The following is a 12844-nucleotide window of genomic DNA, read 5'->3' on the forward strand; positions in this document are numbered from 1 at the left end:
CCCCGGCCTCCTCCTATTGGTCAGCAGAACAATGAGACGGATCTGACTTGAGGCTGCTGACAGCTGCAGGCGGCATTATCAACCCAAAAGCTGGTCACAGTTCTTGGGCGCATCTCCTGCGATCGGGAACGCCACGACTGATCACCCCGACACCGGCCCATGCGTCGTGACACTGAGTTTGAAAACCCCCTGAGAAAAGGCTTTGCACACTTGAAAAATATTACATTGGTTGTGAAGCACCATGAGGCGAATCTGAGGTCATGAGAAGCTCTCACACTGTACCATTTGTCGATTACAGATCAGTGACTCTTCTATTTGTTTCCCGATCCCCATGAGATTGGGCAGCACGGTAGCGCAAGTGGCTAGCACTATGGCTTTGGGGGCAGCAAGGTAGCACAGTGGTTAGCACAATTGCTTCACAGCTCCAGGGTCCCAGGTTCGATTCCCGGCTTGGGTCACTCTCTGTGCGGAGTCTGCACGTTCTCCCCGTGTCTGCGTGGGTTTCCTCCGGGTGCTCCGGTTTCCTCCCACAGTCCAAAGATGTGCAGGTTAGGTGGATTGGCCGTGATAAATTGCCTTTTGTGTCCAAAATTGCCCTTAGTGTTGGGTGGGGTTACTGGGTTATGGGGATAAGGTGGAGTTGTGGGCTTGGGTAGGGTGCTCTTTCCAAGAGCTGGTGCAGGCTCGATGGGCCGAATGGCCTCCTTCTGCACTGTAAATTCTATGATTCTATGATTCTAAAGGCCAAAGACGCGCAGGTTAGGTGGGTTGGTCATGCAAAATTGCCGTTAGTGTCCAAAAAAAAGGTTAGGAGGGGTTATTGGGTTACGGGGATAGGGTGGAAGTGAGGGCTTAAGTGGGTCGTTGCAGACTCGATGGGCCGAATGGCCCCCTTCTGCATTGTATGTTCTATGTCAACTTGCCACCAACAGAACTGGTGATTGGTCCCTGGATAAATGTTGACGCTGGCAAAGTTAAAGTGAAGTGGCCATAGTCCCAGATGACCATAGGCTGCTCTCTCCCCCTCAAAGGGACTGGCTGGTGGTGGTTTAACTGGAGGATCACCACACCTCAGGCGAGGGGAAAGCTGATTCATTGAATAACCTCAGCCGGTACGGGAATTAAACTCTGGGCTGTTGGCAGCACTCTGCATCACGAACCAGCTGCCCAGCCAACTGAGCTAGTCTGACAAGCAACGTAACAAACAAAGGGAACAGAGTTTCACCTGTGCACAGTATTACCCTGATTTATTCATGCAATGCTTTGTTCTAGATATTACCAGAATTTCTCGGGTTGGGAAGAAGGAAGTTGCTGATTTAAATTCCTTATTGAATTGTTTTATTCAAACGTCAAACAACATGCATGAAGCAACCTTTGAAGGGTAAATATTGAGTAAGTAATTACAACCCACATTGCTGAGGTAATGAGGGGAGAAGGCTATATCGCTGCAACAGGCTGGTAGTAAAAAGTATCTTGTTTGAAGGGCAGCGCAGTGGTCGCACAGCTGCCTCACTTCGCCGAGGTCCCAGGTTCGATCCCGGCTCTGGGTCACTGTCCGTGTGGAGTTTGCACATTCTCCCCGTGTTTGCATGGGTTTCGCCCCCACACAACCCAAAGATGGGCGGAGTAGGTGGATTGGCCACGCCAAATTGCCCCTTAATTTGAAAACATTAATTGGATACTCTAAATTTAAAAAAAAACGTATCTTGTTTGCATCGCCTTTGAAATTAGCAATGGACAGAGAAACACGGGCAGGATTTTCAATTTAGGGTTGAAGGTGAGGCACCTCGATGGTTTCCATGGTCCTGACCGCGTGCCACATCTGCATCATTGACTCAATGCTGTTTTAATATGCAATGCCACTGATTGGGCCATATTGGTGGCAGTGTGACACTGTGTGCTATTCGGAGATAGTAACTGACTGCGGAATGCAAAACCTGAAGACAAACAGCAGCCATGACTGCGTTACCGTTGTCCTGGAGAATGGGGTCGGTCGGAGACTGGAGGGTCAGCCACCTCGACGGTGCCGATTTGTGGCCAAAATGGTCAACACAAGGGGGTGGATTCTCCGTTTGCGAGACTATGTTCTCCCGCCGGAGGAGAATTGCACCCGTTTTACCATCCCGCCTGGGAACGCAAAGCGGGATTCAATTTCGTATCCCATGCAAATTTACGCAAGGCGAGGAATAGTGCTTTCAAAGCACTATGTGCATTCCAATAACTGAAGCGTGTGATTGCAATGCATTTACCTCTCTTTGATGTGGTCAATGTTTGCAAACATTGGGGCTTCCACCACTTTGTGTCACAGATCCAGGGAGGGAGATGAACGAATCAAGCTTGCAGCTGGTCTTTGGAAGCGTATTGTGTTTCCTCCGAGTACTCCGGTTTCCTCCCACAATCCAAAGATGTGATTAATGAGGGGATCAGGGGTTATGGGGAGCAGGTAGGAGAATGGGGATGAGTAAAATATCAGCCGTGATTGAATGGCAGAGCTCACTCGGTGGGCCGAGTGGCCCAATTCTGCTCCTATGTCTTATGGTCTTAGGTTAGGTGGATTGGTGATGCTAAATTCTCCCTTAGTATCTAAAAGGTTAGGTGGGGTTACTGGGTCATGGGGATACGATGGGGGGGGGGGGCGTGAGCCTAGTTAGGGTGCTCTTCCAAAGGGTTGGTGCAAACTCGGTGGGCCAAATGGCCTCCTTCTATGCTGTAGGGATTCGATGATTCTATACCAGAAAGCTATGAATGGCCAGCTAATGGATCTGTGGGGTTGAAGCATAGGTGTCAGCTGTTCTCCTTCCAGGAATGGATACGTGGAGCCTCCAGGTAAGTGTTACAGCTGTAATTTATTTTCACTGGCCCTGTCTGAATTGCTCTCTAGCTTCCGGACAGGGACTCTTTTTCTCGGAAGAGGGTCTGTGGGGGGTCCCTCTAGTCAGTGGGTCCCAGTGGGGTGCTTCAGTCAGAGCGTCCCTTTGGGGGGTCCTTTTAGTCAGGGGGTCTCTGTGGTGGGTCCCTGTAGTTAAGTAGTCGCTATGAGGAGTTCCTTCAGTTAAGGAGATCTTCCTATTCATAGGAGCCCTGGGGGCATCCCCCTATTCATGGGGTCGCTGGGGGAGGGGTCTCCCTATTCATGGGGTCCTGGGGACTCTGCCTATCCATAGGGTCCTGGGGGAGGGGGTCTCCCTATCATGGGGTCTCTGTCCCTGTCTTCCTATTAAGGGGCGTGGGTGGAGGGTGGGTGTGGTAGAGGAGGGGTGGGCAGGTAGTGCATTGTGTGTGGAGGGGGGAGAGTGGCCTCGGAAGGGACTTGGGGGCAACTCCCCTAAGGGCCTAAATCCTAGGCCCACCCCAGTGCACCACGCAGGGACCAGGCTGGTAGATACCACCAGTGCACCCAACTTGATTCCTGACCCCAGGGACCCGAATCTCACCTGAGGAAGGAGCAGTGCTCCGAAAGCTAGTGATTCCAACTAAACCTGTTGGACTTTAACCTGGTGTTGTAAGATTTCTTACTGTGACCACCCCAGTCCAACGCCGGCATCTCCACATCAAAAAAGCAAGCATCCAAGGAGGAAACATTTTTAAAAAATAAATTTGAAGCTCCCAATTCTTTCTTTTAGCGTGGCCTGCTAAACCTGCTTAACCTGCACATCTTTGGGTTGTGGGGGCAAGACCCACGCAGACACGGGGAGAATGTGCAAACTCCACACGGGCAGTGACCCAGAGCCGGGATTCGAACCTGGGACCTCGGCGCCGTGAGGCAAGGACACATTTTCAGTCAGGGAGGGGAGTGGGTCTCAGTGAGTAACCACCATGAACACAATGGGCCGAACAAACTTTGTCTGTCATGTTACTATTGACTAATTCACTCAGACACTTACCTATATCCAAATATTGTATACGTGTGATACAAACATTAATATCCTCTTCCTAGTTAATGTAACTGAGCTTGAGTTATAAACTTGGTGCAAAAGTTTAAGCGGAAGGTTATTACAGATACCAACAATTTATCATTATTCAGTAAACATTGTGCAGACTCATTGATGGGAGATTATACGGGCAGCGCAGTGTTTAACACTGTTGCTTCACAGCTCCAGGGTCCCAGGCTCGATTCCCGGCTTGGGTAGCTGTCTGTGTGGAGTCTGCACGTTCTCACCGTGTCTGCGTGGGTTTCCTCCGGGTGCTCCGGTTTCCTCCCACAGTCCAAAGACGTGCTGTTAGGTGGGTTGGCCGTGCTAAATTGCCCCTTAGTATCCAGGTGAGGTTACGGGGATAGGGTGCAGGTGTGGGCTCAAGTAGGGTGCTCTTTCCAAGAGCCAGTCCAGACTCGATGGGCCGAATGGCCTCCTTCTGCACTGTAAATTCTATGATTCAAACATAGTTAGGATAAGTTTAGACAAAAGTATCTTGTGAGGAGGACATAATTAAACATGTACGGGGTGGATTTAATGGCCTCGGGATGGGTGGATGCCTGTCAGCCCCCATTACAGCGTAATGTCATGGGTTGGCATTCTGTATCATCACACTAGTTTCCTACGTTAAGCGAGGCAAGTGAGTGGGGGAAATTGGAAGCCTGGTCACCATTATGGAATTACCAATTAATCAGCTATTGAGCTTGTTAGAGGCCCAATTGTTTGTGATTTTATGCTATTGTCTGGAATTCCCGGACACTGCACTGGATGAAGTTTGGGAGCACCTTACATCAGGTATGAGGATGCACGACAAGAGTGGAAGCTAGGGATCATAACTACACGTCATAGAATCATAGAATCCCTACAGTGCAGAAGGAGGCCATTCAGCCCATCACATCTGCACAGACCCTCCGAAGGAGAACCCCATCCACGCCTCCGCCTTTACCCTGTAACCTCACCTCACTTTTTGGACACTATGGGGCAATTTAGCATGACCGATCCGCCTAACCTGCGCATCTTTGGACTGTGGGAAGAAACCGGAGCGCCCGGAGGAAACGCACGCAGACACGGGGAGAACCTACAAACTCCACACAGTCACTCGCCCGAGGCCGGAATTGAACCCGGGACCCTGGAGCTGTGAAGCAGCAGTGCTAACCACTGTGCCACCATGCCACCCTCTGATGGTCACTGTCACAGCATCAATCTGTGTGTTTCCTGCTTTGAGCCTGTCATTAGTAACAATCAGAGTCGGAGGGCAGAGGGGGCATTCAAATTGATGGATATGACCAACTTCACGTATCTCCTTTCAAGGTGCTAATTGGCCATTAAACGCTTGACTTGCTGCACTGAGATGGAAGGATCAGCAGCAAACTGAACACTTAATTTCAGTCCTGTCCCTCTCACCTTGACAAAAACTGTAATATCCAGCCCAAAGATCCAGGCACTGCATATGTGCGGTCACTTGCCCCTTAAAGGGGCGGGTTCGCGGATGGTCATGTGACCCATTCAGCCAATTGGGCCGGAGCTTGCGAATTCTATGGGCTGACCAGTTAGAAACTGGAGTCAGGGTCATCGGCAGCATCGTTATCATTCCATGAAGGCCTACGAAATTTCTTCAAAGCAAACAAAATGGAGGGGGGTGGTGGGGAGAGTGTGTGTATCAAATGTCGGCGCCTTGAGCCATCTCCCATCACTGGAAAGTGCGGAATCCCCACCAGTGCCTCCATTTAGTGTGGCCAATCCACCTACCCAGCACATCTTTGGGTTGTGGGGGTGAAACCCACGCAGACACGGGGAGAATGTGCAAACTCCTCATGGGCAGTGGCCCAGAGCCGGGATTGAACCTGGGACCTCGGCGGCGTGAGGCAGCAGTGCTAACCCACTGCGCCATCGTGCCGCCCGGATAATGTCTGAACTAAAGCCCTTTCAAATGATCTTCTACCACCCTCTGTGTGTAGAAGTGCTTCCTATCGGCTCTCTTTAATGGCCTTGACCTAATTTTTAGACGATGCCCCCGGTTGTAGAACCTACAACCTGTGAAAACAGTTTGGGCGGGATTCTCTCAGCCCGGGTCCGGGACGGGGAATCCCCACGACCGGCAGGAATCGAGTAACGCCGCCCCGAAGCCAGCATGCAGAGCGGAGAATCAGCGCCATTGGCTCCGGCGTGGTTGATGCGGCGCCGGTTGGGGGCCGCTCTATGTGCCACCCCCCCCCCCCCACCGATTCTTGGCCCAGGATAGTCCGAGCGGCCGTCGTAAAAAACCCGAGTCACTCCGGCGCCGTTCACACCTGCTCTCAGTCAGCGGACCTCGGTGTGGAAGGGTCCGTGGGCGGCCTTGGGGGGGGGGGGGGCTCTGATGTGGCCTGGCCCGCGATCGGGGCCCACCGTTCGGCGGGCCGGCCTTGCTGGCTGGGGGTCTCCTTTCTTCCGTGCCGGCCCATGTAGCCCTGCGCCATGTTGCGTCGGGGCCGGGGCAGAGCAGGGAGCCACTGCACATGCACGCGTTGGCGCCGGTGCCACTGCGCTCAGTTCATGCCAGGATCAGCAGCTGGAGGATGGGGATCGCTCCAGTGCCGTGCAGGTCCCCTGTAGGGGCCAGAATTGCTGATCCTGAGGCCGTGTTGACACCGTCGAGAAACACAACGACATTTCCGACGGCATCAACACTTAGCCTCAGGATCACAGAATCCCGCCCTTTATCTTTACCTACCCTGAGGTGAATTGTCTGCTGGCAGCGCACTCCGGTCCCCGGGTTTCCCAGCAGCGTGGGGGTGGCTACAATGGGAAATCCCATTGGCCGGCTGCGGGAAAGGAGAATCCCACTGCCAGCGAGAGCTCACCGCCGGCAAACAAGCGGCTCGGGAGGCAGACAATCACCCCCCATCCCTGTCTTCTTCTGTCACAATCTTGAAGACTTGACCTGATCACGCCTTAATCTTCTGGATCTGTGGAATACATAGACTACTAACACTTAAAATAGTACACTATTTTATTAAGCTAGAAACTGTTGAACATGCTTTCACTGTGGGTTAACACGATGTTAGATTAAACTAAAGACCTATGCCTATCCTAACCAGTCTATGCACTCAGCACATGGTGAAGATCTGTGCTGTAAGCTGTAAGCTCTGTCCTTCTGAGAGGCACAGTAAGAAGTCTTACAACACCGGGATGCAGCTGAGAGGCTGCATCCCGAATCAGCGGGAAAACCGATGCCCTCTGTCTTTATAGTGAGTGTGCTCTAACTGGTGATTGGCTGCGGTGTTGTGCATGTTGATTGGTCCTGCTGTGTCTCCATCAGTGTGTGTGTCTGCACCATGATATACTGGTGTATATTATGACATCTTCTAAAACCGAGAGAATGCTGGTCTAATTTTCATAATCCCACCACATAACTCAATCCCTGTCGTCCAGGTGTCATTCTTGCCAACCTACTTTGCCCTCCCTGCAAGGCCAAAATATCCTTCCTACAGTGTGGCTCCCAGAACTACGCACCGCGACTCCAAATGGGGTCTAACCAGGGTTTTGTATAGCTGCAGCATAACCTCTTGTGTCCATGTACTCCAGTCCTCTGGATAGAAAGGCCAGCGTACCAATAGCCTTCTTGATTCCAGCCTGTACTTGTTTGTGCCATTTTAGAAATCTATGCACCTGAAACCCCGGGTCTCCCTAAGACATAGGAGCAGAATTAGGCCACTCGGCCCATCGAGTCTGCTCCGCCATTCAATCTTGGCTGATATTTTCTCATCCCCATTTTCCTGCCTTCTCCCTATTACCCCATATCCCATTATTAATCAAGAACCTATCTATCTCTGTCTTAAAGACACTCAGTGAATTGGCCACAGCCTTCTGCGGCAAAGAGTTCCACAGATTCACCACCCTCTGGCTGAAGAAATTCCGTCTCATCTCTGTTTTAAAGGATCGTCCCTTTAGTCTGAGATGGTGTCCTCTAGTTCTAGTTTTTCCTACAAGTGGAAACATCCTCTCCATGTCCACTCTATCCAGGCCTCGCAGTATCTTGTAAGTTTCAATAAGATCCCCTCTCATCCTTCTAAACTCCAACGAGTACAGACCCAGAGTCCTCAAACATTCCTCATATAACAAGTTCTTCATTCCTCATTCTTGTGAACCTCCTCTGGACCCTTTCCAAAGCCAGCACATCCTTCCTTAGATACGGGGCACAAAACTGCTCCCAATACTCCAAATGGGGTCTGACCAGAGCCTTATACAGCCTCAGAAGTTCATCCCTGCTCTTGTATTCTAGCCCTCTTGACGTGAATGCTAACATTGAATTTGCCTTCTTAACTGCCGACTGAACCTGCACATTAACCTTAAGAGAATTGTGAACAAGGACTCGCGAGTCCCTTTGTGCTTCTGCTTTCCGAAGCATTTCCCCAGTGACAAAATAGTCTATGCCTAAATTCCTCCTTCCAAAGTGCATAACCTCACACTTTTCCACATTGTATTTCATTTGCCACTTCATTGCCCACTCTCCTGGCTTGTCCAAGTCCTTCTGCAGTCCCCTTGCTTCCTCAATACAACCTGGCCCTCTACAGATCTTTGTATCAGCTGCAAACTTAGCAACAGTGCCTTCAGTTCCTTCTTCCAGATCATTACAGTATATTGTAAAAAGTTGTGGTCCCATCACTCTTTGGAAATCCACTGAATTTAGCCTCATACCATCTAGAACGTACCCTGATATATCCTTTATTGCTCCATAATGGATAACCGCTCACTTGCTTCCAGTTTCGACCACAGATTTTGCCCATTCACCTAATTTATCAATAGCCCTTTGTAATTTTATGTTGTCGTATGTAAAAAAGAGGAACTTGCTCCAAAACAGAACGTGCTTGTTGTTCCCGTTTGTTTTTATAAAAGCTATACAAAGAAGTTATTTTTCCTGAGATTGTACATTTACACTGCGCCCTTCTGAAAATATTCAACGCTGGTGACGTGCCATTTGTTTTATTCCTGTGCTTGGCTGTTTTTCCATTGTCTTTCTCTTCTTTAACAAATAAACTAGGCTCCAAATCCATCCTTGTTCTCTCTCTCTCCTAACCCCCGTTTCCTGTATTAAAACGGATATCTTCATATCAAGGGATAGCCAAGAAAGACAAATGTGAAAATTGGAAATGAAAACCACTTAAATCAGCATTGAAAGTGAAACAGCAAATGTTTTTTACAAATCGCCCATAATGTTTCATTCATACTTCCTCAAATTTATACCATATAGTACCTTTACTCTCCAGAATTCTCCAAAGCAGCTTTTAACTTGTAGAGATGGCTCAATGTTTCTCTTTCCTAATACCTCTAGTTTCAGGTCAGTTTTAACCAACTGTATTTTGACTGAATTTGGCACATGGTTCCTCAGTTTTTGTATTCCTCTTCTCCTCCTCTCCTGTGATTGCTGTACAGAGGGTGTTAATAAAGCTATCTTCCTGAGGAACAGGAAATTATCCGTGTGTTTAAGTGAACTAGTATCGCCAAGTTGCGTAATTGCAAAAGCCATTGCTCTGGAGACGGGGGATTCACTGCTTCAGTCCCATCGAAAAACTTTGCAGTTTACGTCTCACGGGATAGTTAACAATGAGACAGGTCACTTAGCACATTTTAATTCATCCATCTATAATCTTTATTATTGTCACAAGTAGGATTGCATTAACACTGCAATGAAGTTACTGTGAAAATCCCCTGGTCGCCACATTCCGGCCCCTGTTCGGGTGAACAGAGGGAGCATTCAGAATGTCCAATTCACCCAACAAGCACATCTTTCGGGACTTGTGGGAGGAGTCCGGAGCACCCGGAGGAAACCCACCCAGACGGGTAGCACAAGTGAATAGCACTGTGGCTTCACTGCGCCAGGGTCCCAGGTTCGATTCCCCGCTGGGTTACTGTCTGTACGGAGTCTGCACGTCCTCCCCGTGTCTGCGTGGGTTTCCTCCGGGTGCTCCAGATTTCCTCCCACAGTCCAAAGACGTGCAGGTTAGGTGGATTGGCCATGATAAATTGCCCTTAGGTGACCAAAAAGGTTAGATGGGGTTATTGGGTTATGGGGATAGGGTGGAAGGGAGGGCTTAAGTGGGTCGGTGCAGACTCGATGGGCTGAATGGCCTCCTTCTGCACTCTATGTTCAATGATCAGACACGGGGAGAACGTGCAGACTCCGTACAGACAGTGACCCAAGCCGGGAATCAAACCTGCGTCCCTGCCGCAGTGAAGCAAGAGTGCTAACCACTGTGCTGCCATCAACCAGAGGGACATTGCTACTGTCGCTCCTTACATGATTCCAGGCTTTCGTTCGCACTCCTTTATCTAAAGTCGATTCCATACTTACTTTGCAAAGATTAATTCCCTGATATCAGGCCTACAACTCAAAGCTACACTCTGCTGCTCACTCCACCGTTCAACGCTGATACGAGAAGTGTATCTTTTTTTTTACCTTTCTCCAATTTAAACGTCTCGTGCCTCCCTGTATGAATTCACCGTCCTCAAAGTCGCCTCACTTCCAGGCTAACGAGCCTCAGCTTCCTCCCAGTTATCTGCAGAATTGAGACAGCCGATCAGGTTCAAGGTTTCACGTTGCTCTGCCACAGAACGTGGATATTTCTCTCTTGTTCCTTGGCGACCAGAGCTTGTAACAGTATTCAAGGACGTAGTTAATGGACTGTACCACTCTGCTGTTGACGTTGTGCTTTGTCATTCTTTTGACTCTGTTAATCACTGACTAACATTCGTTTGAAGTATTTATCACTCCTGTAACTTAGCTTTCAGCTTCCTTGTACGACTTTGCCATATGCCAGGAATGTACTTTTTATATTTTCCCTGACTAAAATACCTCCAGCATTTTATTTCCCCGGGTGTTATTCAATTCTCACAGACCATGTGCAATGTATTCATGTTTCAGTTTTGGCATTGAAGTGTCAACACTGGGTTTCTGATCCCAAATCACTTATATAACTAAAACCACAATGTGCATTTATATAGCACCTTTAACACAGTAAAGATGCCCCAAGGTGCGTCACAGAAGGGCATAACCTTACTGAATCTAACACCAAGAAAGATGACCAAACGTCTGGTCAAAGAAGCTCGTTTGGAAGATTACCTTCAAGGAGGGGAGACGGTTAGAGAGTGAAAAAGTTCGAAAGGATGGGAGAGAGTGAGAGAGAGAGCAGTTGAAAGGAGGGGAGAGATTGAGAGAGCGCGGTCAAAAGGAGGGGAGAGGGTGAGAGGGAGAGTTCAAAAGGAGGGGAGTGAGTGAGAGAGAGAGTTTGAAAGAAGGGGAGAGAGTGAGAGAGAGAGAGTGAGAGCGAGAGGTTTTTTCAGATACGTATTTAGGACCAGATATACACCTAACAACTTTACCACTGCGAGCCGTCTCGCAGGCTTTGCGATTTACCATCCGAATGTTCCTGTATGTAAATAGCATGTGGGATGGCTGCTGAAGGGCTACCTAAAGAAAAATGAAACCAAATTTTGAACGAAAAGGTCGAATGAGTTGCGTATGGGCCGGTACGGATAAGATTTGTATGGGATCCCCGGGTAAGGCGTGCTGTGCCGTACCCGAGCTTAGTTGACCAAAAGGGGTTCTCAGACAGGGCGGGTCCTCAATGCCGTTTCTCGACTGCGTGAGCAACCTGAAATTAACGGTTATGAATGTATTCATCGTGGGATTGCAGCCTCTATTCCCAGAATAGAGGGGCACCTGAAAAAACAATGGAGGAGCCAAGATGCTCCAACATCTGAAAACAGGGGACAAGTTGTGAACCGTGTCGGTTCACCAGAGGATACTTAACTGAAGTTCTCAGAGGTATCTGCGGACAAGCTAACGTGCGTGCGAGGCGGTCACAAGCTTTACAGCAGAAAAGACTGTGATCTGATCTCCAATCAAACCCTTAATATATAAAAAAAAACAAACGTGCAGGTTCCATCAGAAAGGATATCGCTTCCCTCAAGCGGTGCCTCTGTTACATCATCTGGACACCTCACTTCTCCTCTTTCTCTGTGAACAGGGTCACAAAGGGGTTGCCGTATCGGGAGTCAGACATCACGTCTTCCTCTTCTCCCGGATCCCATACTCTCGTATGGATCAGGCATGCAATCTGTGTATTATGTGACCAGGGGTCACTCTCGTCGTTACGGACAAGTCGCCATGAATTGTCCCTGTGCCAAATCGTGGTGTCTAAATTTGAAGGGGCATAGTCGGTATCGTCGGGGTCGGGTGGTGGGTTTGGGTGTGGGTTTGGATATTTAATGTAGGTGACCTCCATGGGGTCACTGGAGTCGGTGTCGTAGTCGCTAAAGTGGGGGCTGTAGGGTGGGGTGCTGTGGCTGTCCTCATTGTCACAGTCGGTGTCGCTGTCTCTGCTGTGGCAGCTTGTGGCCATTCCGGGGCGTGGTCTGGAGTCAGAGGGCGGAGTCGAGGGCGAGTCCGATGAGGAACTGGTCTGTGAGGGGGAGGGTGGAAATGTGTCTCTCGTGGGCGGAGCGAGATGTTCTGCTGCGTCCAGTAGGACATGGTTTGTGTGGTTAGACTGTGTTCCATAAGCCTTTAATTGGTTGATATGAAACCACGCAGTCTTACCGTTGGGGTATTTTATTCTGTAAACGGAGGGGCTGATTTTGTCCGAAATTGAATACGGGCCGGAAAATTTAGGAGCCAAAAACGTGCTGGGGTTGTAAACAGATAACATAACCTGTTGCCCAACCTGAAATTCTGTGGGGTGTACATTCTTGTGAAAACAAGCTGTGCTCTGCTTTCGTCGTTTACCAAGGGTGACTGCGACTGCTAACTGTGCAGACCTCACAGTTTCCACTAATTCTTTGACTACCTTCTCATGTGTGAGGGCCGTCACTTCGGGGCTAGTCATGTCCAGTCCTAAAAGGAATTCTGTACCTTTCATAGGGCGTCCGGTCATGAGTGTGTGTGGGGT

General features: G+C 49.4%; 1 protein-coding gene across 3 annotated transcripts in view; it reads right to left on the bottom strand.

Moving 5' to 3' along the window:
• Positions 1-12844, bottom strand: part of LOC119953573 (N-acetyllactosaminide beta-1,3-N-acetylglucosaminyltransferase 3-like) — a 56368-nt gene that overhangs the window by 13971 nt on the left and 29553 nt on the right. Inside the window, exon 2 of one of the 3 annotated variants that reach the window (XM_038777966.1) lies at positions 10354-10453. The exons of 1 other annotated variant lie outside the window; for it this stretch is intronic. The gene's annotated coding sequence lies outside the window, so the exon portion shown is untranslated. Of the gene's footprint in view, positions 1-10353; positions 10497-12844 lie in introns of those variants that run through there. One more of the 3 variants, XM_038777967.1, reaches the window with a different exon arrangement.

The sequence above is a fragment of the Scyliorhinus canicula genome, chromosome 18 (genome assembly GCF_902713615.1).
Source record: "Scyliorhinus canicula chromosome 18, sScyCan1.1, whole genome shotgun sequence".
Classification (NCBI taxonomy): Eukaryota; Metazoa; Chordata; class Chondrichthyes; order Carcharhiniformes; family Scyliorhinidae; genus Scyliorhinus; species Scyliorhinus canicula.